We start from the raw sequence: 27,054 nt of genomic DNA, 5'->3' as shown, positions 1-27,054 counted from the left end.
GACACTATACCTTTAAAAACGTTGGTGATATAACAGAAAATTGCTTAATTCAGAAACGATTTAAAATTGAATCGATATTTTTACTTTCATGATAAATTTTATGCACTTGGCTCTAGGTTAGGTGATTACACCCTACTTCTTTATTTTAGGCTTATTATACCAACACTCACTACACTTATAAGGTTTCACGGAACATACTCCTTGTACCCCAGTCACTAAAATCATAATGGGCAGACAGTAATCGAGCTAGTATATATGAATAAATGCATTTTGACTTTTATGACTCTTCCTATCTCGAGAAATCAAAAGAAACCAAGCGTGACGTGACACACACACAGGCTTTTATATAGATTAGATGAAAAGACTCGAAAGTTCCTTCCCACCATTATAGCGCCGCCAGGATTCTGTATTTTCGAAGACTAAAATGAGAATCTGTCTTGTGCGACTTTCTACGTATTTTCACTCGTCCTAGACTTATCATACACTTCTAGTTCTTCATTGTTTACTTTAAGCACCACCGTTACATTGGAGATAAGAAATGTTTGTAATGTCCTTCTTATGACAGGTTGGAGGTAGTTGCACTTTACACTCTTGTTTAATTACTTTTTTCCTTTGGGCTTTCAGCAGAAACTAGAGATTACAGCGTTCCATAGTAGCAAACTTATTTCATTTCGATCACAACTGTTGATATATTATAGAGGCAAATGTTTTTACTACGTGGGAATCCACATCATGTCATCTTTGAAGATCAGATACATCATTACATTTAACTTTTATCTTGCAAACTAAGCACGGTATTATTACATCTCTACATTCAAAGGGTTTAAGCATCAAACAATGAGCCAATTTATGGATTTTCTTGTTCTAGAGTAAACTCACGTCTTAAATTATAAGAGGTGCATTACTTTTTAACCTGGAAGAAACTGAAAATACTTTGATGCAAATTATTTTCTTAAGAAACACTTTTGTTTAAAAGTATAAAATGAAGTAATCTGAAAACATACAAAACTTTTTTGACAGAAGTAACTCGGGGGTTATTAACTTCTACAGTAGCTGTTCTGGTTTATTGCACCTTGTTCAATAACATCTCCGAAACAGGTTAAGTGTTCTACTGCTTATGGAGTTTTCTAAATTGAAAATTATATACTTTTCTGTTATTGTTTTGTGTGTAACTGTAACTGAACTTAAAACAAAACTTTTAATTTTAGTTATGCTTAGGGTTTTAACAGAAATTGCAATAAAACTTTACCCCCATAGTTAAGTTTATTACTATAGTATAATTGAGGTACTTGCCCTCGGGTACTGTCGCGAGCTCCCAAAGCTTAACTAACTTAATAAGGAAAAAGATTGTCGACCAAGTACAACCCGCTTGTCACTCAAAATTTATTATCAAATTACGAATTAGTATAACTAGTAGGAAGAATGCGTTATTGGTAATTATATACGTTTTCTCTTCTAAACCACCAGTAAATAAACTTTCCAGTTTGTAAATTAAAAAGGGAACGCCATTGTGGATGGCACGGTAAAACTAGATAACAGTAGTTCATTGACGCCCAACAAAGTGGCTCCATCTGTTGAATGTTACTAGAATAATATCTAAAGTACAAATTCCCAATAACTGTTTTGAAGTTTTTTTGTTTTTTTTATAGAAAGTATTAATATACTTATTGATCACTTACAGCATTCATGCAACGCTTTGTTTACTTCCTTATTTTGGTGGTTATGGCACTTAACTCTCAATATGCGGGTTCGAAACCCCGTCACACCGAACATGCTCGCCTTTTCAGCCGTGGAGGCGTCATAATTTGACGGTCCATCCCACTATTCGTGGGTAAAAGAGTAGCCCAAGAATTGGTGGTGGGAGGTGTTAACTAGTTGCCTTCCCTCCAGTCTATAATGGCTAAATTAGAGAGCTAACGCACACAGCCCACGAGTAACTTTGTGCGAAATTCAAACCAAATTTACTTATTCGAATAATAAATACGTACACGCTGCAGTCGTAACTTTTTCATTCTGGAAATGATTTAAGAAATAACTAGTATTAGAATGGTCAAAATCGAAAATTCCAAGACACAAAGGATTCGTTGTCTCTCAGATAAGTCAAAATCGTTTGTTGTTTGTCGACAAACTTGGTGATTTATAAATACCAAGTATAAGTCTCTAAGAATAAGTCTCTTGTGTGAATTTGTCCTACACATAAAAACTATCATTATTATCAGAATAAAGTAAAAAAAATGTATCATTAACACTATTAATTTGCCAAAAACTAAAAACTGGAATGTGACATGAAAACCAGACTGACACTGATATAGTTGAGGCATGTTCAACATCTTGAATGGGAAGAAAAGGTAACCATCAGAAAAAAAAGTCTCAGCAATAGACCTTATTACTTGAAGTTGTTCAGCATTCAGTATATGATCACTTTTATAATCTATGAAGAAGAAACTTTACTGAACACACTAGATGTGACTCGTATATATGTAAATTTTGGTAGATTCATTAGTTTCAAAGTAAGAGAAAAATAAAACAAGCATCTTATTTTTGAAAGAACTTTAATTTTAAGCTTTTGGAAATGAATAAAAGTTTAATTCTTAATGATTATTTTAAAAATAAGATATAAGGCATACTAGGTGTTTTCTATCCCCTTTGAAGTTCTTATAAAGTTTTTCAAAATTTGATTACATACAAATGTATGTAGTTTTATCTACAGAACATTGATCAAGGAAGTGGTAGTCCCTTTTGATCTAGCTACCAATTGTTGTGGGTCATTCATGTATGGTATCATATGCATCTTCTCATGGAAAAGGTTTCTCCAAATTTGAGTACAATAAAAGTGGACAGTGATTTTTTCCAGTGGCAAGTCAAATGATACTTTGAGGATAACCTCCCATATTTTGCATTGGGAATGACCAACAGTGATGCAGGTAGCACATACCTCCGCTGAGAAGAACATAATTATCATTTTGTATATCATGCTATGTTTTCTCAGACTGTCTAAAACATAATTTTATGGACTTTAAACATATCTACTTCTTCTTTATAAAGATCTCTGAAAGATCCAGTAATGGTGCAGTCAATATTTTAATACAATCATTTTGATTGTGTTTGATATTCAGTAGTTTCTTTCATTCTGTTTTATATTGTACACCCAATCTCTTTCCGTACTAAACTCAGCCAAACTATCCAGACTTACTGAGTGATACGCTTCTTGATTAAACCTCCCATTATTCTGCAGCTCCTACCCAATTACTCTTAACGAGATTCCATGTACCTGAGAATACCATCTACTCCAAGTTTTAGAAAAAAGTGCTTAAACAGGCACTTTAATCTTTGACATATATAATCAGTAAAAATTTTCAACCTACTGATAGTTACTCATGTGTCAGACTTTGCCAATTTTTTAATAAACTAATACACAGCCAGATAAAATATTTTTCAACGTGTCCATGTATGTGTCACTTATCATTAATTGTAAAATTAAAAAATTTTCAAAAACTATATTTATATATTTTAATACAAGACGAGGTCAAAACAGTTTCAGCATAATCCAATATAATCTATACTGAAAAAAAAAAAGCACCACCTTAGAAACTCTCTACAACTTTGGATATACTTGTATTGTTGAAACTACCCACTTTTAATCAAAGAACCCCATGAACACTTTCTGTGTACTAAAAATTATTCTAAGTCTGCACCTGTAAATCTAACTTTGCAATATTCTTACTAAACTCTGAAGTAAATTGAATTACAAAAGTCTTTACACTTATTGTTTTAATTCTAGCAATATCCAGCTGTATAAATAATGTTAAAAGTAACTACAAATAACAACTTCCCCAGTTAACACAAGGCTTTTATTTATCTTCAAGCAGTCACCTTGTCTCTAGATGTTTAAATTCAAGCAGTTCTAAAACTTTTATACCACATCTAGGAAAAAATGGCCAGGTGAACTAAATGGTGAATGAAAGGAGGTATTATAAAAAAAAACTACTATTTTTTTTTCAAGATAATGTTGGTAAACTGTGTAGTTAGATATAACTCTCAAATGATAATTGCAAACATTTTTGTAACACATTGTAAGTAGTGACTTGAAATATATCTTTGCTGTTAGGAGTAAGCTAAGGACAAATACTGTATCTTCTAGCTGAAATAGAAAGGTGGGCATCTGAAATTCAAGTGGTATCACTATTATAAATCAGTATATTTTTCTAGCAAAACATTTGACAAAATATCATTGCAACATAACTGGACCTCACTCCAATATAATTCCTTGTCGATGTAAATAAACTGTTTTGTCAACTACAAATCATAGCAGAATCTTCGCAACAAGGCGGGAAAAATATTTATTTTTTCAAATACATAAGCTGCACTGAACACAAGTTGGGGCAATAAAATAGTCAATCCAAACAGACAAGATCTTAGTTACGTTACTACATAAAATGTTTAACTGATACAAGTTTTACAGATACCTAAAAGTTCAAATCATATTTTCTTAAAACTTGTCAAATGCAAATACCATACGTTAAATTTTTAGTTCAACGTAAGCAAATAACTTATTTTTATTATATAGTGTTTACTAAAATACACAAATGGCTTCTATGAAGCTTTAAAAAGATTTTAAAATGAATAATTATTTCAACTTTTCCACTTAAAAATTCAGAATTAAATATTTCATTACTAGTGATGAAAAAAAAAAGCTATATTCATTCAACACTTGGAGCAAGATGATTATAAAATTCATACCTTTATGTACGTTGCAAGCATAACAATATTGTATCTTTAACATTATACCTACTAAAATGTAAAATACTGACAGAACCATTTTAATCCAAACATCATTATAGTAAAACAAATCTAACAATAATTCCACTGGTGTTTAGAGTTGAAACAAGATGATTGAAATCATGCTTTTTAATTACAGAATTACAACAAAAGCTGACATCAAATACTGTTTGTCCATGAAAATTATTACTAAGTAGCAGAGGGCTCCCCCATCTGGCTTGACTATTGGCAATTGATGAAACACTAACCACAGGATGATTGAACACTTCAATAGCTAGAGAACAATTAAATCAAGCAAAAAATCAACTATTATACATATACAAATAGCTAAACACCTTAATTGTAAATTTGATTAATTAAAATTTTATGATAAAAAGATATATATAAAAAATAAAAAACACTTAAAATTCTCAAAGTATACTATCAAAACAATATCTTTTAACTTTTACAGCACAGAAATAAATTTTTAAAGCTGCTCTGTAAATGAAATCAGTGATGATGATGGTTTCCACAAACCAGTTCATCTCAATTGCATGCAAGTCAGGTTTAAGATGAGGAGGGCTGTGAACAGAATGGTAACTGCTAGCGAGGCAGTGGCACACTGTTTGACAGCTTAGTGTTTAGCTACCTAACTCCTGCATCCACAGCAATAGGCTGGGAGGGAATAGGTGTTCTTATACTATCACATATGGGTGGGGAGACGTGTTAGTTTACGATCATGGGCAATTTCCTTACCTTTAGCTTTTATAAAATTATTTCTTTGATATTGTGCACACAACAAATAAACACACAAAAACATGATATTAAAAGTGTTAGCACGAGATGTGCACATATTTCACAGGTGTCAAGTGTCACTCTATAACAGCCACAAACATGAACAAACCTCATTTTTGCTATTCTGAGTCAAAGTGCTTTGCTTTTAACAACACAACCATTATTATCATGAATACAACAACAACAAAAGAAAACAAACTACAAGGCAGGTCATTATTCAAAAAAGTTGTCTCCTTTAATCATGTCCAAAGCAGCAAGGCAGTTACTAGAATGAAGGAAGGTGAACAAATATTGGAAAACCCAGTTACTTTTTCTTGAGTGTGAAGAAACCTTTCTTCTTGTGTTCCTCTTTCTTTTCCCCTTCAGTTTTGGCAGGAAGTGTTTGAGAGCGAGATGGCCCACCAGAACTCTCACTTTCTCCAATGGCTATATTAAGCTTTTGAAGCCACTCATTCATCTCCTCCTAAAACAGTAAATATGGGTGAAGTTAGTCCTAACACTCGACGATAGAATTTGATTTCGTATTTTCATTTATACCTACGTCAATAACTACAAACATTTACTAAGTTTTTGCTGTTAACCCCCAGAAAAGGTACTTTCACTTTTAGTCTCTATCAATCAATCAAACATTTCAATGAGTTTAATTTTTTTTGAAAAATTGAAATTAGCTATAAAGAAAAGAGAAAAACTTCACTATAAAAAAACAATTGCTGAAATTTGACCTAGATGCAATTATGTATATATTTGCTTTTACTTACATGTAAGTGCAATATTCTACATTCTGCACAATATGATACAAGTTATGAGTCTTGAGTTAGAATTAAAAAGAAGCTTAGAGAGCTTCACAATGAATTTTATTTTTTCTCATTAAAGGTCTTAAAGAATCCCAGTTCAGAACTAAGTAGCTCTGATTATTTTTCACTTAATCAGAGAAATCTAAATAAAAATATCTGTTAAAAAGTCTGAAGATAGACTGCTTTTTTCCATAATATTCTAGAGAAGAGCATGCAATCCAACATGCAATTGTAATTTTCAGCGTGATATTTTATGAGTTTCTTGGGAGATGTTTACATGCCTTTCAAGGGATGAACATTAAAATAAAACAAACATTTCTTGCTTAAACCACTCACCAATCTAAATTCCACCAATTCAGATATAGCTACAAAGTCAAAAAATTTATTTTCCCATCCAATTTCCAAAGCTAATTTCAGACTGAATCATAATTTGTATTAAGTTTAAAGTAATAAAAACAATTTTGAAAAAAATGACTATGATGTAGGGATGGCAATGCCAAAAAGTACAGACAGAAGGTAGGGATGAAAACACAAAACCATAAAAAATCCCTACACAAGTAGCCAAATATTTCCAAGAAAAACTTACCTACAACCAAGTTTTGAATTCCTTTCATTTGCATGAATTCAGATTTGAATAAAAGCGTTTACATTGAACAATGTCTTAAAATGGCTAATTCCCATAAGCTTGTAACATTGACTCAGTGGCTAATTATGTAGGGATTTTTTGTATGGTTTTGTGTATTCATCCCTACCTTGTTTTAGCATTGCCATCACATCATCATCCTTACTTTTTTCAACATTTTTTAAATACTTGTTTCCCCTCTGTTTTTAAACATTAATGAATGACAGTCACTATGAAGGCAGCAGTTTTAGCCTGGCATGTTGAGTGAGTTGTCCTAACGGACATCAGGTGTTGAAGTTAGTAAAATGCTATACTGCTTCTGCACTCCCAAAGTTGAAATGCAACATTTTGGTGTGTAAATCATCGCAACAACTTCAAAGATTGGTGAACTAGCCCTTCTGGTGCCAGAATCAGAATAATCAGTAAAACATTTGGATGTTACGCTACTCCAGTTCTATACTTTAGAGAGGTTTTTTGGCTAAACTGAAAGTCTTAATAGTTTTTGAAAACCTCAAAAACACAAGTTAGGTGTTTATAAAAGTCTCTTTGATTGTTATGAGAGATTTGAGACTATGATGAGCAATACATAATATGCAGCGGCCATTTTTTCCTCAGCCTATCCCAACATACTAAGAATTACATGCGTAGTGATATTGGATGAACTGCATCATTAACAAATATATAAAAGCTGTATCACAGAAGTCTTCACATTATTTAAAAACAGCAACCATTCTGGTCATGTTTCACCAGTATAATGCATTACATACCATAATAACTTCTACTTTTATGTAATAGCTAAATGAAATATCATCTATATTAAAGAATTATATCAAAAACATCTGAAGATATTATAAGATTAAAGATCAAATATGCTACAAGTCAAAACCCAGAACTATACAGAACCATTAAATACTATACTATGGAATAAATTGTAAAGTTTACACACATCATCTTTGGCTTGGTACAGGTATTCACCACCATTAGGTAACCTGCGGATAAAACAAAAAATATATAATATTTCCTAATTGGCCAATGATAAACACGTCAAATTTTAACAACTTTACTTGTGCAATTACTGTCTTTTCAAGAACATTTAAACCTTCTAACAATATTAACCCTACATGCACGGGGTTAGTCTACTGGATTGAGACTATGTTGGAGAATTAATGTTTATTGTAAGTTCTTTAATTCCAAATTTACTTAATATATCTATACAAAATGTGTTAAGCTTTTAGTAATCATTATACGTATATTGTACATAAAGCATCAGAATTTTTAATAATGCATTTCTAATAAATAGTTATCTCTGAATTTACTTCAGTCAATTTGACTCAGACTATTCTGAGTGGAAGATGAGTTTCATGTTAAGAACAAAAATACTTCTTTTCATGTTACAGTTTTCATGTTGTATTTACATAGTCTCTAGAACCTCCTAAATGAACATCAAGATCTTGTTTTCAGTGAAACTACATTGTATCTGTTATTCTTTTTTTCCTTACATTATACAGGCTTGGTCCATTTGACTGACCTTGTAAACAAAAACCCCAAACATTTTGAATAAATCTAAATTACCCTATTTTCTTTTTAAGAGTGATTACAGATTGTAACAAAAAATTACAGTTATTTATCTTAAACATCCTCAGGCTCATAACAGTTTGCATCTGTCTTCATTTAATTTTACTGCTCTGTGACCATGTTTAACTATTAAACTTGCATAATAAAACATGAAATTATCCAGTGAGTGCATAGCTCAAGTTAAGATAAACAAAATATTGAATTAGATAACACACGTGCAGCTCACATGCATACCTCACAGAAATTTGTTATTAAATTTTCTTTTTAATTTATCGTTTCTTATCTAACTTAAAAAGTTTCTAATTTCCACACTTTCATTACTTTTATAGTAATAAATAAATAGAAATATAAAATAAAAATAAAAAATCTAGTACTTACAGATAGGTCTCGTACTTTTTTTTTGCATTTTAAGTCCCAATACAAGTTAACCACAAGTTTTGGTATGATTGTTGTTAGTATTTTACTGAATTTTAAGTTACTTCAAATATTCAATTTAGAGCATGAAATAACATGGACAAAGAATGCAATGTTCTATAACAATTATAATTTAACTGACTTTATAACTAAACTATAAGTGCATTAAAATATTTCCCTTGCCACGTTTGATGCGAATTTGGCGATATCAACTTTGAATATGTAGGCCGAATAACTCAAAAGCTGTCATCAGAACAAGCTTGGATTTATGTGGCAGTAAATTAAAATCCTCTCTTTCTTTTGGTTATAAGTTTGCAAACAACATTTTAAAAGACAGTATGCAATAGGAGTGTATGGCATGTGGGTATGGCTTTCAGGTTTATAATTAAGCAAGTCAAGATTATTGGAGGCTATAAAATTAGATTAAATCACAGAAATACCTGTAATATAAGTTTGTAATTTGCATTAAAACTCAGAAGCTCAAATAAGGATGGAAAGAACGTTTAAATGGGCAATTCAAAGTGAACAAGTGCTATACACAGAAGTAAAGATTGAAACTTTGTCTAAGTATTTCTTTCTGAAATTAAAACTTGTATGAAATTATAACTTAATAATAAGGCTAATTAAATTTTGAATGAGATCCTGAAAAACGTCATGACATGCACACTTTGACTCCAACTTGTGCACATAGGGTTAAACATAGTGGACAATTACTGGGTTCTAAGCTAACATTTACATTGGCTCCTTATTGATACTGTTAATTTTAATAACCATGATTGGCTGTAAAAAAAAAACAAATACTATTAGCAATATTATATTATGTTTTATTTTCCAAATGAAAATAATTTTTATAATTATTAGAAATTGGAAACTGAACTAATTTTAAAAAAATCATTTCTAACCGATTGAAGCTGAGATTTGCAAAAGAACAAGATTTCATTACTTACCTATTTTTACATGCTAAGATACAAAAAACAACCCTACTATTTGACAGTGGTAGAAAAGTTTTGTGGATATTATAATATTGCATATTAGACCTACAAAGTTTTAATTTTCATATCATCTTTTAGATAAAATACCTACATAGTAATTTCAAGCCAGCTAAACTGGTATCAAGCCACATTAATGGTACCATGGTATTTCTTTCCTAAATAAACTTACTCAAGAGAGCATTTCCTCAAAACTTTCTAATCTCCAATTTGCACATTTGAAAAACTATAGATTTTAGTCTTTGGATATTGATAATACATTTTTTATTTTCTGATATTTACTCTGTACAGAAATATGCCCTATGTTAGTCTTACAATTTTTTTTTTTTAAAGTTCAGTTGCATTTGAAAGCATACAGTGGAAACAAACCTAAATACATTGAAGTGCCAAGACATTGGGCTAGTGATCTGAATCATGCCTTTTGTTAATTAAAAACTAGTAATCCTCATTAAGGGTGGCATTTTATAGTTCTATGTGGTTTATACTTATTATTTATCAAGCAACATATCCAGTTTCAGAAGAATAGATTACTTAATGCACTATTTAAAGAAAACATAATACTATTAAATATCTTAGTTTTTAAGGTTAAATACAATAGATGTTGTTAAAGATATTTAAAAACTCTAATAGAACTCAATAACTGTTCATTAAAAACGTTTTTATTGTTTCTTTGTTCGTAGTTAAGCACAAAGCTACACAAGTGGCTATCTGTGCTCTTCCCACCACGGGTCAAAACCCAGTTTTTAGCATTGTAAGTCCGTAGACATACTGCTGTGCCACTGTGGGGCTAAAACCTTTTAAACCATTTATGCCTGCACACTGGTTCTGTTATGTTTTAAATAATTAGACCCTTCCAATTAACTTAGCAAACTTAAGAAATAAAATTTTGCTAATTTTTTTGCACTTACTGTAATTTTAACCATTTATTTGCATTTTCAGACGTTATCATGCAATATATGTGTATTAAATTTACGTTTTAGCTAATTAAATGCACTTTAGTGTGGTTTATTAATGCAATATTCTTTCAGAATTTAATAGTTGGGATTGACTGGAATAAGAAAAAACAACATATTTCAATCCCTGAGTAAAACACCATACAAGTTCTGACAGTTCAAGCTGGGATGTATACCAGCAAAGAAACCTCTATTACAAACAACAAAACTGAAAACATGACTTAACGAGGCAAGATCAAAATATTCATTAACATACAGTGAAAAATAATGTATGCAGTTATGTGGTATCTAAATAATAATAATAAAAAACACAACACATTTCTTTGCTAAACTTGTAACAACTTGAACACTGAATAGAAAGACACATGTGACTAGTGTTCTCAGAGCCCTGGTTAAATCAGTTTTAAATATTTTAATGTACCTTAACCAACTAAAAAAAAAAGTTTTCAAAGAGGGGTGTACAAAGACAATTTCATGCCTCTACAGAGACACACCAGTAAAGACAATTAATATAAACATCTGATAAAGGAATTCTACTCAGGAAGAATGTTATTAGATATTCACATATTCAAACAAAAGAAGAAAAAAATTTTATGGTGGTCACAGTAAGAGAAATAGTACTGTTTCCAATGAAATGTTATTTTTTATTGGTCAAATGAAAGTAAAAAGTCCCACAGAAGAGCAGTTACATAAATCCAAATTTACTCTATACAAAAATAACCTACTAATCCAAATTAACACTTCCTGTGCCATTTTCAGTGATTATTTCATTTCCTATATAAATTTTAGGTTGTGTATAAGCACTTCTGAATTATTAATATCAGACTTAAATCATTCTTTCATAATGTTAAAAAAAAGGGAGTAAAAAATGATACAAAACTAAACATACTTCAGCCTAAAAACATGCTTTTTCTTTGTGTAATCACTTGCTGTTTCAACTCCACCTCCTTGGAGATCAGTGGGCGGTTCCCCACGGAAATAGTTTTCTGGTTCCTGTTCATTATAAAATGCAAGTTCTCTTTTAGAATTTTAGAGTTTCATATATATATATATTCATTAAAGAATCTTGATATTTTATGCTTTTTTAGCATCCATAATAAATTTCATAACTGACGTTTTTTTTTTTAAACCACGACACAATACTGGAAAGCAACAAACAGACAAATTAAGCAAATCATGGTTGATCATTTATATATATGAAGCCTCATTATTGCAACACACATTGTAAAACACTTGAAACTATAAATTATGAATGTACAATGCAAGTCACAAACTTGGTCATATTATATTAATTTCAATGCATAAAGTAGGAATTATAAAAATTTTCAAGCTAATGTAAACACAATCCCAGTATTTGAAAGTATCGGACATAGATTACACAAAAGTAGTTCTTGAATGAATGCACAAAGGTACTTCAGATACTAACCTGTTTGAAGTGTTTTTGATCTTTGTAAGAAAAGAGCATCTTCCCTCTAAGAACAACATAGATTTTCTCCCAAGATCTATTGAAAAGAATGTTTTTTAACTGAAAAATAATTAATGTTACCTTTAGCTTATCATAAAATCTAATAAATCAACCAGCATAACAGTAACCAGAACTAGCTTCTAGTTCTCAACGTATTCTTATAAGAGCACATACAACAGCAGTCCTATTTTTGTTGCAAATATGTAAGTAAAGATAAAAGTAATGTAGATGATAACAAGACTGTTTACACAATAATTCCTTCAAACATCTTCACTAATACAAAAAAATATTCTTTCTATTTAATTTACCAAGTAGCTCATTAGTTTTCTCATGCGGCTGCAGGATCTCAGCAAACTCGTACCACACTGTTAGTTCGAATACGATAACTGAACAGGTGTGTTTGCATTGATGAAAAGTTTATTTCTGATGTTTAATTGCCTTCTGTAATTCTATACAAAATTTGTCTATTCTACAGACACACTTATATGTAAGTGTAAAGTTTTAGAATAAGCCCAAAAATATCAAACAAGATATACTATTAAAGCACATGCATTAAATTAGTTTTTTTTTCCCAGATTAATCAAATAACTACATCATTTAATATTAAGATCTTTATATCAGCAATGGGGCTAAATGTGCTTTCTTTTCCATTCACTAACTGCAATTTAGGTAAAAATTCAATGTAGGGACTACTTAAAACTGCATTTTCAAATACACCAGCAATACACATTTGTTTGTGAAAATATTACACTGAAATCTTACTTACCAATATCTGTGTAATATTGACTAATCTTAGACAAATTGATAAGGTTATCAATGTATGTAACACAGATGTAAATTTTACAGTTAAACAATCATTTCTGACCTGATAAATTTCTAAAATTAAAAACACTGAGATTATAATTTGTTGAAGGTATTTTTTGTTTGTTAATATATTACAAGAAATGTCACCTTAACATGTTGTTCAAACTGAATAACTAAGCACTAGGGTTTTAATATCTACACGTGAATGTTCATTTACTGAGATAAGTGCTATGCATATAACTTTTATATAATTGCATTAGAGAAGTATAAGGTAAGTCCTTGTTGTTCAGTTGTATCTAAACATGCGAGTTGTTTTCATTTACTGTATGTACAACACATCTCCAGCACATTTGGATTTGAATTACTCCTACATGTCCTAGTTTACTATTTAAGGAGAATTTTGAAAAAAAAACAAATATGCAGTATAACAGTGTTTATCATAAATATTGAATATATTAGTTCCATTGCTTCATGATCTTTTGCCATTTAACATTGCATCATTAAACTTTAACACCTTAGTCTTATCTTTTGTGTAATTACTTTCAGATACGAATGATAATATAAAAAAGCTTTGATGCTAGAATGTTGAGTGACTTTCAATTGCACTTGAGGTCATTCATAATTCAGTTTGCTTGTGTTAAAAGAAAAACATCATAAAACCATAAAACGTTAGTCAAAATACTATATTTTATAATCAAATCCCAAATTTGGCATATATGCTTGTGTAGACAAAAGTTGACATGTTCACACACTTCTGATGGAATTCATAATGGACCAATTAAGTACAACATGTAAACAACATTTGCAAATCTAGTCAATAGAATGTTCACGTTCTCAATAATTATTTCATATTTTCTCTAAATCACTATCTTAGAAGAGTCCTAAAAGGTACTAGATAGCTAGTGAAAACACTACTCTTTTAAACCTGGGGCTCATTTATCTTATGGGTCTGCCCCTTTAAGGCTCATGGCTTTCCAAGTGAGTCTTCTTCAAATAAGACAGAATGCACCTATGGAGTTAATGCCTTTGAGGATGATTACAAGTACGAAAAAAATTTGTTTGGAGTTTTTAGTTTTTTCTTTACTTAAAAAAAAGCAGTTCGAGATCTTGACCAACTGGTTTTATATAATGTTATTTTATACATAATCCACTGGGAGCCGAGTACCCACAGTTTTTTTTTTTTTACTTGGGTGCTTGGGCCTCGGAGTAATTACTGAGTTGGTGTCTATAATTTGAAGACATTACAAATAAAAGTAACAGTAGTATTTGATATTACTAAATTTGACACAATATTACTGGTGCTTACATCACATCACAAATGAAAACAATGCAATAATGCAATTGACTAAATAAAATATATCAATTTGTCACTTATACTTGTGTAGCTTTCAGAGAATAAAGAACATATATATATTTGTTGGTACATTTAATATTAATTAAACTAATTTTTTACATAATTTTTGGGCAGTAACATCAGAAACGAAATTCAGAAATTGTAGACAAATTTAAAAAGTTCTTCCATACAAATACTATAACAAACCTATTTGAGGCCTTTTTTGTAGTTGCTTCCCATTCATGTTTTCTAACAAGCATTCCTTCAAAGTGTGCTTCCTCTTCAACTGGGCTACCAACAGGACTCGTAGGACTCACTTTTTCTGTAACATAAATTTATAAAGGTCATATGTAATTCCCACTCACATCTCCGTAACTGAGGAATTAAGCTTTAAAATGTTTTTAATGATATGGAATCAGCATTTTCAATCAATTACTGTATCTACTTTCACTAAATTCATTTGAGATTGACAGATAAAGACCTGATGGCAAATAAAAGCTTAATGGTTGTTAAAATACCATATATTATTTTACATAATTTCAGAATGAATAAAAACTATTCAAGTGATTTGGTTATGGTATTTCCTATATGATGTCTTTGTAAACATTTCTCAGTACACTGTTGATTCTCATACCATGAAACATTGTAGCATCTAAGGTAACAGTAATGGAGCCAAAAGCTTGCAGAAATAAAAAAATAAGCTATTTTCTTATACATAAATAAATGTCCTGAAACTAATGTTACACTGTTTTGTTGTTATCAGGATGTCTGCATAATTCATCTTAAGTTCCTAATGTTGCATTCAAAACTTTGCATCAATTCTTTGTTCAGTGGAGAAAAAATTAACATGTGAACAACATTTAAAATACTGTTTCACTTATGCAAAAAACAATAACTTTCCCATGAACATTCACTGCAACAGAAAAAGTATACCACATAAATACACCATATTTATAATACTTCACAATTACCCTCTGTGGCCTGAAAATGCAACTGTCCATTAATCAAAAACACAGAGAGAGGTTTTATATAATCACAGGCAATACTGTCAAATAAATATGAAAGCAATAACACATTGTTACATACAAAAAAAAAAAAGTAAAAAAAAAAGTGTTACAGGACTATGTATGGTATAGCATATATTTCAAATTTTGAAACAAAGGTCTACAATATTAGTCTTGTACACCTGTTTAAAACCATTAAATTATGATCTTTGAAGTTCCATTTCATTACAAGCTACAAAACAGTCTAAAAAAAAGAATGAATAGAACTGTGATTTTATTGGATATACATCATTTATCTAAAATTATACCCACATTCCAGCTTGTTGACAACAAATGTGAAAATAGGTTTCTGAATTTTCTTAGCTATATATTGTTACCATGTGGTGATGTGTTATTCAGATACAATGATTTCTGACAAAAAAGTTAGTAGTATTCACAATACACTACTGATTTGGATAATGTTAAGAGAAAATGTACATGGACAACAAAGGAAAAACAAGCAAACACATAAGAATGAACAAAAACTAAAATTATTATTCATATAGATCAAAGGGCCTTTACCTAAACTAGCAGCTTCAGCGTTCATTATGAACTACAACTAAACGCTGGAACAGGTCAAAAGAATGTCTATACAAGGTGAAGATAGGAGAAAAAAATTATAGTAATACCAAACGTACCAGTAACACAAAAGTCCTAGTGCAGAATTCTAAAATCCCAGATTCCATACTCAGTGATTATTACCCTTATATATTTTCAAGGAAAATAAACCCCAAATCATGCTAGTTTGTACAAGTTTTTGTACCTTCTCTTGAAATTACTATGATTTCACTCCAGAAATGCACAACAAAGAAACAGGGACGAGCAAGTATAAGCCCAACGAATACTTTTGGTATGTAACCTTTGTCTTTTTTTTTTTTTAAAGACTGGCAGTTTACAGAGATGCTACTATGTGTGGAACAAATGCATGAACATTTAGGAACAATCACTTGTATATATCCAAATAAAGATAAAATTTTTCTTGTTATGGATGGGCAAAATTAGCACTTTTTCAACAGCAACAGTTATCACTTCTTAATGGGATGTACTGTGAACATTTCTAGATAGTAATTTATTCATCTACATTATTACATATTTTTCAGTTCACTTAGGATAACTGTCATTACAATGTATCAATGTCTCAATATGATAATTTTCAGGTTATTTCCCACATATTGTAACAACAGTCAAGAAAATACCTGAAATTATCAGTGGTGTCACATACTGTATTTTATTGACACCAACCAAAAAATATTATGTTAAAATAAGTATTTCTTCAAATTCATTTCAATTACAGGTGTTTTTCAGAAATAAACAAATTTTGAATTAGTAGCAAGTAATTCTAGTAATAAAAAATGGATGAATCCTAAACTAGGCAAAACAAAATTACTCAGAACTAAAACTCATCATTTAAGTGTACAAGAACAGCTAGATAACTTTTAAATGAATCATAAAATGGTCATGAAAAGTGTACTTATAAATTGTAACAAATAAATAACTACTTTTAGTTTTAACAAATTTATGAACATAAGTAATATAAAAGCACCTAGAAGATAATGTCTACTGTTTTGACACACTTTAATTGAACACTTTGATTTTCATGGATGCAACCATCTAGTGGTGCTATTAAGTCATGCTTAAAAAACTAGTTTGTTTGCTTAACAAAAACATCTGGAAAGTGCTCGACTTGAATTTTATGCTGGGCAAAAGAAAGCTTCAGTAGAATTGTTATTTTAGTATCATGTAAAAAATTCATGTTTTCAGATTTTTGTAATATAACTTTTATTATTATTATTTTAATATCAAGTATTTCTTTTACTAAGCATGCTAAACCTTTCTAGTCACGTTTACAACAATGTCCCATAAGCACCCTTGGGATGGACAGATTTTAATAAGAAAGATACAAGTTTTTTCTTATATTCAACCAAAACTGCCATAAATTTACTGTACAGAGTGCAGCACAGTCTCGAGTTGGCTTTTAACAAGGATATTATAGGTGCTTTTGGGTGAACAGCATCATAGTTTTTGTCAACTTACGTCTTGTTGTGATTTAACGGAAAGATACTAATACCTTCTTCGGGATTGGCACGATCAGTTTCTTCCACTGGTAAATTTTTCTTTTTCCTCCAGCTACTAAAAGGAGACCTGGAGCGAAATCTTTGCTTTTTGTTGTTTTCAGAAAATGGAGCTTAAAAAGTCATGCTTGTTAGTTTAACATGAAGCATGCAGAAAACATTAAAATAAATATAAAAACATACAGTGAGTAAATAAAATCATAACATATTACTGGCAATACATGCTAACTTCAAGCACTGGATGGAACGAAAACACACAGATAAAGAAAGCAAGGGGAACAAATGCATATAGAAAAAAATGAAAAAGGCAAAATTTATTAAAATAATGCTTACATCATTAAATTAGTTCAGTTAAATGGATATAAAGTTGCATAATGTTTTTAATTCATATCAAGTTTAATTCTTTAACAGAGATAAATTCACATATCCAATAAGGTTCATAACCATTATTATCTTTTGTTAAATATTTCCAGGAAAATTTTGATAGGTAGTATGATAACAGAATAAATAAAAATGAAATCTTAAAGAAATGTTTACATTTTTCCAAAAGCTTCGTCTATAATTTGCTGGAGTTCTAATGCGGATATGATTTTAACAATATCAAGAAAAATACTTACTACTTGGTGCTGATTGAGGCTTCGTGATAACTTGAGGAGGCAGCTCTCTTACAGCTGTATGGTACAGAGAACTTTCAATTTACTTACTACAAATGGTTTTCATCAATTAAGGACACTTATTAAAATTCATGCAATAGAATCATGCAGGAATTTTCAATAGGTACATGCACAATTAGAAGCAAAGTGAAAAGAAAACAGAATTAGGCATACAAATACAAATGGCATCAAGCAAGGAAGACATTTGTAATAAATGCAACAGGATCATACTGGGATTTTTAAAATATACATGCAAAATTAGAAGCAAGAAGAAACAAAGTAACAGAAATGGGCTTACCTGAATTTTTACAACTGCTAAATATCACAAGTGTTACACCCTTAACTAATACCAAGTACCCATGAAAAAAGTCATAGTTCTAGTCAAACACCATTTGTATGGACAGATCTTTTAATCCATCACAAAAGCTTTAAAACCCATGAAAGCAGAAAGAAAAAATTCTTCCATCTATTCACATCAATATACCCAGAAAACAAAACTTCATAAAAGCTTTAAACCCATGAAAGCAGAAAGACAAAATTCTTCCATCTATTCACATCAATATACCCAGAAAACAAAACTTCATAAACTTATTGGTATAGTATTCTAAACTTATCTAAGTATCAATATACCCAGAAAACAAAACTTCATAAACTTATTGGTATAGTATTCTAAACTTATCTAAGTGTAAAGAGATTTACTTACAGCATGAAATCTGTATACAGACCAACAATAAAACAGAACTTAATGTTAAATTTTACAGTTCTTTTCTTAGTCCTTTTCCAAATTGTAGGTAAGCAGCAATACTTACTTGTTGTTCTGAAAGCAGCATGTTCATGAATAATATTAATAAAAAGAAATACAACTACAATACGGTGAATCTTGTAATGCATTACTTTTATTCAAATCCACAAAATAATTTGATTTTGTCTACACTAAATGACAATTAGCCATATAATTATTTAATAATTTATCACAACCTCCACTTGAAGGTTATTTGAATATATGAACTGTACACAAAGATAAACAATCAATATTTCTAACTGCTTTCATACCTCTAGTAGCAATATGATGTTAATATAAAATCTAGATCATTTAACACAATCTCTTTCATGTGTTACAGTTTATAGCTACAACTCACCTATTCTTTCTTAATGACCATAAAAAAACAACAGGAAGAAAACAACAATTTATGTTCAGATTATACAGGATGTAACTATAGAAGTCATACATTTTGTGAAAAGCACTGTTTTTGTTGTACATTACAGTAACTATCCTACCTTCTGGTTTCGTCTCTATAACAGTCTCCTGTTCCCCATCAGTTACCATTTCTTTTTCTTCAACAGGTGAAACCTCCACTTTCTCTCTAGAAGTACATTTAGTGGAAATAACTTGTATCCAATGGTTTAAAAAATTAAATGAAATGAGAGACGTGTCACATAATTTTGAACAATAAGACCAAAACAAATTTAATTTGTGGTTTTTATATGGAATTCTAGACATCATAAACTGAAACATAATTTGGAATATCTGTACCTTGTTTTTAAACAAAACTGGTTTAAGAGCTTTTAGACTCTATACAATGACTGAAACATAATTTGGAATATCTGTACCTTGTTTTTAAACAAAACTGGTTTAAGAGCTTTTAGACTCTATACAATGACTGAAACATAATTTGGAATATCTTTACCTTGTTTTTAAACAAAACTGGTTTAAGAGCTTTTAGACTCTATACAATGACTGAAACATTAGTTTCTTTAAAAATAGTCATACTAAGTTCTATATAAACTTTAGACTTATTACTTACTTTTTATTTTACTTTTATCAATTGACTACACATTTTCAAGGCTAATATGTATTATGATTTATAGATCATGCAGATGTAGTTATATCAAATTTTTTGATCATATATTAAAGAAGAGAAAGTGTAACCTGCGACCTAAAATTTGCCATACCTCTGTTGAAACTTAATATAAAGATTATATTCTTACATTTGAGTAATTATTATATATATTTCTAAACAGCATATATGACCTAATAGTAACTAATAATTTCATAGTGCTAGAAGTCTAGTAAGTAACACAGCAAAAAATTTAAATAATTATAATTATGACTATAAATATAAGCTTTGTAGAGAAAAAATTACAGATTTACAAGGTCTGAGTTAAAATGAAAATGTTAAGATGACAGCAGATAAAAGTAATAGTGTTGTTTTAATTAATAGATCCAATTACAATTTAAAAGTTTAAAATATTTTGAGTGAAAATACTAAATTTATTAAATCAAAAAATATTTAAAAACAGAGTTCTAAACTAACTTACAGATATATCTTTTATGATTGAACAAGGATAATTTACTTTCTCAAGATGAATATTCTAGAAAAATACCATCTGGTAGCCATCTTGGTATCTTATAAGGTATTCCTAAGGTTCATAAAGAAAGTTGTTCTGTCAGACATACTGTATCAAATGTACAATCATGAACCTCTGGATTTACAGTGAAATATAAGAATTTATGTACACAAAACAAGCATACTGCGAAAAACAGTTTTGTCTTTTCATATGAAATACAAAGGTCTAAGTTTGATAAAAATGTGTATTGTGCCAGTTTTTATTTTAAATCTTTGTACATCAACATCCTCTTGGAAGAGATATTACAACTAGAACCTTAATTTACTTAACATAATGAAAATAATAAATTATGACTAATAAAGTTTGTTTTACTGCATCTGTTGACATTTGCTACCAAGGACTCACATTTCCTTTTCAATGGAATAACTTATGATCAGACTGACAGTGTTGTGATAGGTTCAAGACTAGCACCTTCTCTTCCAACCTGCTTTTGTGTTTTCATCAATAACAATGGTTAAAGCACTATTCTGAGAACTTTAAACCTTAAACTAATATATTATCAAAACCTGGTTTTTAGCATTATAAGCCTTTGAGATATTTCAATAGTTGTCATCACAGTATCAAATTCAATGTTCAACGTTAAAAAGACCACCAGCTGGCCTTTTTATCACTTTGATATGTAATGATGAAGGCAAATTTGAATGTTAAGTTCTCAATAAAAAAGGCATTTAGAGGGTTTATATTTTCAATTGCTATTTACTATTTTCATTTCACTGCTGTTCAAGGAAAATTTATTCAAGATCTTGGTTCATTGTGCTTACAATATCACCAGCACATACAAATATTTACAAAAAAGACCTACACAACATTAGCTTCCTAAATAAAAATGGTTTTCCAATGAACATTGTTGATAAAAATTATGCAATAATATTTAATGGAAGTTAGAGGAATCAAATATTTCATGTGCCAAGAAAAACAAATATTAATTCCATATTTTTTGTTTAGAAATTGTTGAAGTAGAGTAAGAATGTTATTTTTACTTAAATTTTGAAATTTGATATGTAAGTGTAAACCTTGACATGTTAAGAATTCTTCTAATATTAGCCTAGAGGACAATTACTAAATATTTCAAAGTTCCTTTCTTTTTTTTTTTAATGCCATAAATTTTTTTTAACGTCTCGATAATATACGAGGTAAAAACACAATGCCATGTACAGTAATCTAAAATAAGGTTTAGATCCATTATTATGGAAATAAGTTTCAAAACTTTCATACGTGCTCTTAAGTCCAACTTTCATACACAAAAGTTGGACTAAAAAGGACATGTGAATGTGTCAGAACTTGTTGTTCTATAATAGTGAATGTAAACTTAATCTTTAGTAATATCCCTTTACATATCCTTCTCATTTGAAATAAAATTTTTTATTCGTAGTTAATTTTTAATTCATTTATTGTACTGCTACATTGGCTACAAAACTAGTGAGTCTTTGTCTGTAATTGTCAAGTTCCTTGTACACATATTTTTGATAAACATATTCCTTCTTTAATTTTGATTAATAACTTACTCTTCAGGACTAGTATCAGGTTCTTCTACTACTGGTTCCTGAGCTGCTTGTTTGGCCAACTCCTCTTGTCTTTTCCTTTCAGCTTCTTCATCCTCTTTTCGTTTCTGTTCTTTCAGTTCAAACTATATTTAAAATTTAAAACACCACTATGTTTAGTTAACTTATCATAAAAGAAACACACACATATCAAAATAAAGAGCAGTGAACTATAAAGCACTGATCTTTTCATAAAATACAACAAAATCTCAGTTGCAATTTAATTCATTTTCAGCTACTAGGTTTTAACCCTGCAACTATGATGCTTCTATATAATCTGACTTCTAGTCATAAACAACACCTAGAAATAGAAAATAGTGAAAAATACAGTGATATAATATTTTTATGCTACCATTACTGTAATGTATAGACAAGTAAATGCTATCAATGAACAAAAACATTTGGAACCTCAACTTTAACACTGCTATGTTACCTAATTCACACAGTTAAACACTTTCCAATCATCTAACTTCTGATGACATCCTAGTTAAGTACAACCTACTCCTGCAACATGACATATACTTCTGAACCAATTCACATCTGTCCTGCTATTGTTGGTACAATGACAAAAAAAACAACTTTTCTTTGCAGTTTCAAGTTGCTAAGCCTAACATGACAACTTCCATTTTAATTATGATAACTATTGTTTTGTTGATACTTTGGTTTTGTCAGTGCTCAACTATTACATTAAGCCAAGGTGCTGAATGAATACTTAGACCAGAAAATATTTCTTAGCTTTTCTCAGAGTTAGATTTTTTTGCAGTTGAGACCAAATTTTATTATCTTTTTGTTACTGACTAATGTTTATTGAATGTTCATTCAATCTAGTGCTCAGTAGGGAGCACCATAAAAATAAAATTCAATAATGAATTGCATAACATTAGACAGAAAACTAAAACAAGTTATATATATCAAACATATATCAATACTCTTTTAAATGTATATCTTTTTGATTTACTGAGTAAGTTATGTATTGTACACCACAGATAAAACACACTTAAAGTGGGTCTTTAATACTGAGTCAGTTACAATTAAAGGATTAATAGTTTCTTAACAGTTCATATTTTGGTATTATACTACTTTTTTTCAAATAATAGCTCATTATATAGCTCACAGAATTTAATCATTTAATCTAAGTCACAACAGATCATATATCACTTCTAATTTCACTTGACAATATCTATTGCATAACTGATTAAAACAAATAATATCCTATAATAAATACAAGTAGATTTGAAATACACTCTAAAACAAAACATAATTAACAAACAGTAGTTAATCAAAATCTACTTATTATCTTCTACTTTTCAAGTTCATTCTATGAAAAAACTTGAGAGTCATTAGTTGGTTAAACTGATTAACAGTAGTTAATCAACATTGCTTATTATCTTCTACTTTCCAAGTTTACTCTACGAACAAAACTGAGGGTCATTAGTTGGTTAGACTGATTGGAAACAACAAAGAACAACCAAATAATTGTTATCAATGCATCAATTATAACAACCAGTCATTTTAGTAGCAGTCGGATATTTTCAATAAAAAAACTTGAAAAATCGTGCTGTCAACTTCATTAGAATTACTATTATAAAAAATAACTGAAAACAGTAAAAAAATATTAAAGTTAGACTGATTGGAAACAACAAAGAACAATCAAATAATTGTTATCAATGCATCAATTATAACAACCAGTCATTTTAGTAGCAGTCGGATATTTTCAATAAAAAAAACTTGAAAAATCGTGCTGTCAACTTCATTAGAATTACTATTATAAAAAATAACTGAAAACAGTAAAACAATATTAAAGCATTTGTTCCTTACAAGCTGAAAGTACCTAACAATCTAGCTATTTTGAGCTTACAATTTCAATTTCATAATTTTTACAATTTGACCAACAGGGACTGTTTTTATATAAAACATGTTTCATTTAAGTAATTATGCTGCCAAAACAAAACAAAAAATAATTAAAGTTGTAGAATTATATCTATGAAAAGGCAATTACCACTGTTATAAAATAATTTCAATCTCATCTCTCACTTCACTGTTGTGCAAATCAGGCAACTGGTAATCAGTCATATAATCTGAAATATAAATGACTGGTCATTTAGCCTTGCTGTATAAATTGGTCTCAAACAATCTTATTTCAGTTGTCACTTTAAAGTGAACCATAGAATTTAAAGTCCTTTAAACTGTTCATGAAACAATTCAGAGCTATACTTTAAAGAAGACATTTGGATGTTTCATTCATGCAGAGAGTCATCAGACAAGTGGAAGTTGGCCACAAGTGTCTAAAAATGTTATTAGAAGAATGTGGAAGAGTTTCCTAAAGAGTTGTTTAGACACCTTGACAAGGTAGCCCATCATTCAAAGCACAAGCAGATGATTGCTAGCTGTTGATTCTGACTTTCCAGAGTCATAGAGAACTTGCTTTAAGACTGAAGCAGATGTTTCCAATTACAATTGGACTCCATATCAGAACACATATGGTTATATACAGATTTCATAAGGACAGTCTATGTCAGATGTCCAATGGAGTGCATTCCATTCACTGAAGACACAAGATGGCTCACTTGAGATGGTGTCAAAAAACATATGTCCAGTGGATCAGAAACATGAAGCAATTTTCTTCTTACACGCATCATACTTCATCTCGCAGTAGATAATAGGCACATATTCATTTGGAAAATACAGAACCAGATCCAACCACATCTTCATACAGGAAAGTGACACATATGACAGCTGTTGAAGTATGGTGTGGACAGGAATAAGCACTCATAGAATAGTGCTATTAGTGTCTCATGTTATAAGGACCACATCATAAAGCCTTTTGTCTCGGGCAACTGGCCTCATTTAAACCTAACAGATAAGAAAATCCACCAGCTCTGTGCTGAATTGCTATTTTAAAAACATTTCTTGAAGAACAGAGAAGTGGTCTGCACATTGCACATCATGCATATATATACAACGGATACTCTTCAGAAACTTGATACATCCTGTAAAGTGACTCGCATGTCTAAAGATGTCCTGGAAATGCTTCTTTAAGAACAGTCATCAATGAGAGGCATAATCATGCAGATTAATATATACACGTGTGCGCGTGTGTATTTGGGGAGGCTACATATGTAACTGTAGTAAATTAAGGGTTACTAAATTATGTAACTATAGAAAATACACTCAGCTATAATATGAAGATAGACTATTACTCTAGTGCATAAATATACTCAGTTCACAAAACTGGAGTTTAAAGATAATTCATGATACACATTCAAGCATGTTCTGTTTATTGAAGCAATCAAGTAAAATAAGCATATAGATAAAAAACAAAACACAAGCATCCATCACCAGAGAAATATTTTTCCAGAAATTGTTAGCAACACCATCCAATCCAACAGATTTTGTGCATTTATACTCATTGGCAGTCACCAGTAGATCACCTTAAGCACTCTTAAGTCACAGTTCTTAACCTGTTTTTTTATTAATTTTAATGTGAAGAATTCTCTCTAGCAAGTACACTAACTTGGCAAAATCAGTTTGAGCCAACAAAGGAGAGAAACATTTAATGAAGTTGATCTAGGCCGTATTTCATTGTTTGAATGTCTAGTAGAATGTTCAAATCCCTTAAATAAAACACAATCTATTTTGTGAATGATACCACTGGCATTCAGATTCTACATCTAGTTTTGGCTAAAAGGTTCAATGACGTAAATTATGGAAATATATATGTAATGAATCATTTTCTTAAAACCATGAGCATAAGCTCAATTGTCTCGTGACGTAATGTAACTGCATCAATCTTTTTCCAGTCATAATAGTTTGAGTGGTCCAATTTTAACCCATGTAGTTAGAACCTTTCACTTTGCTTCTCCATAGTTCAAGATCCAAGAAAGCAACATTGAAGTTGTTTGTCACCTGTTCAGCTCTGTTAAATACTTCTTACACTGGAGACCATCTGCTGTTGTTTGTGCTCATATAGCAGTGATCTGACTTGTGCAGATGAAGTTGATACATTCATGGACACAAGTTGAAGAGGTTTTGAAACCATGTTGCAAAGATTTAGAATATTAATTAATGTTGTTAGATATAAACAAAATTCAAAATATATAGCATATAGCAAAAGTTTCTTCAGTGGTTTCATGGTCAAAGTGCCATTTATAGCGAGAACTTTCCAGAATTAACTTGATAGTCAAGAGCATCTTTTCTAAAGCAACACAGTTGTTAAAACAGCTAGATCAACAGGTTGTGCTCAGGGAGTGTAATGTCTTGTATGGTGTCGCCAAATTTTTATGAAAAATCCATGTTGTTTCATACATCTTTCAATGATGCTATACTGGTTATACACAATACCTAAGTTCTTGAGTTGGTTTTTAGTTGCAATGATGTAGCTTTTATGGTTGGGGTAAACATATGTTTAAAAACCTGCTATGCTCTATTACTTCACATTTTGGTTGTAAAATAGTACTGATTATGGGTTTCATATTCAAGGTACTCAAAAGGTTTTTTGAATTATGTGAAAATGTTCACTGCATGAAATTTAAAAACTGAATAATCTGATTAATCATCTCTAGTCATGCATGTTTAACTTCAAAGCTACAAAATTAAGTACAGTCACTATGTTTTATGCTTAAATTAGGAGGCATTATTTCAATTATGTTCATTTAATAGTGAGCATTGATTTTACATTTTTATATTTGAATTACCGTATTTTTTGGAATATAAGACGCACAGGTGAATAAGATGCACCCTTATTTTGAAGAAAAAGTTTTGGGGAAAACTTTACTATACTAACTTTACTAACTCCATTACTATAATTTATTTTTTTTATTATTTAGGAAGCATT

The 27,054-nt window shown here is 30.2% G+C and overlaps 1 pseudogene; it reads right to left on the bottom strand.

Annotated features, from left to right (window-relative positions):
• Nucleotides 1–4,320: 4,320 nt before the first annotated feature.
• Nucleotides 4,321–27,054, bottom strand: part of LOC106465258 — a 104,268-nt pseudogene continuing 81,534 nt past the window's right edge.

This window comes from Limulus polyphemus, unplaced genomic scaffold (assembly GCF_000517525.1).
Source record: "Limulus polyphemus unplaced genomic scaffold, Limulus_polyphemus-2.1.2 Scaffold1887, whole genome shotgun sequence".
NCBI lineage: Eukaryota > Metazoa > Arthropoda > Merostomata > Xiphosura > Limulidae > Limulus > Limulus polyphemus.
This window is presented reverse-complemented; position numbering and strand designations above follow the sequence as displayed.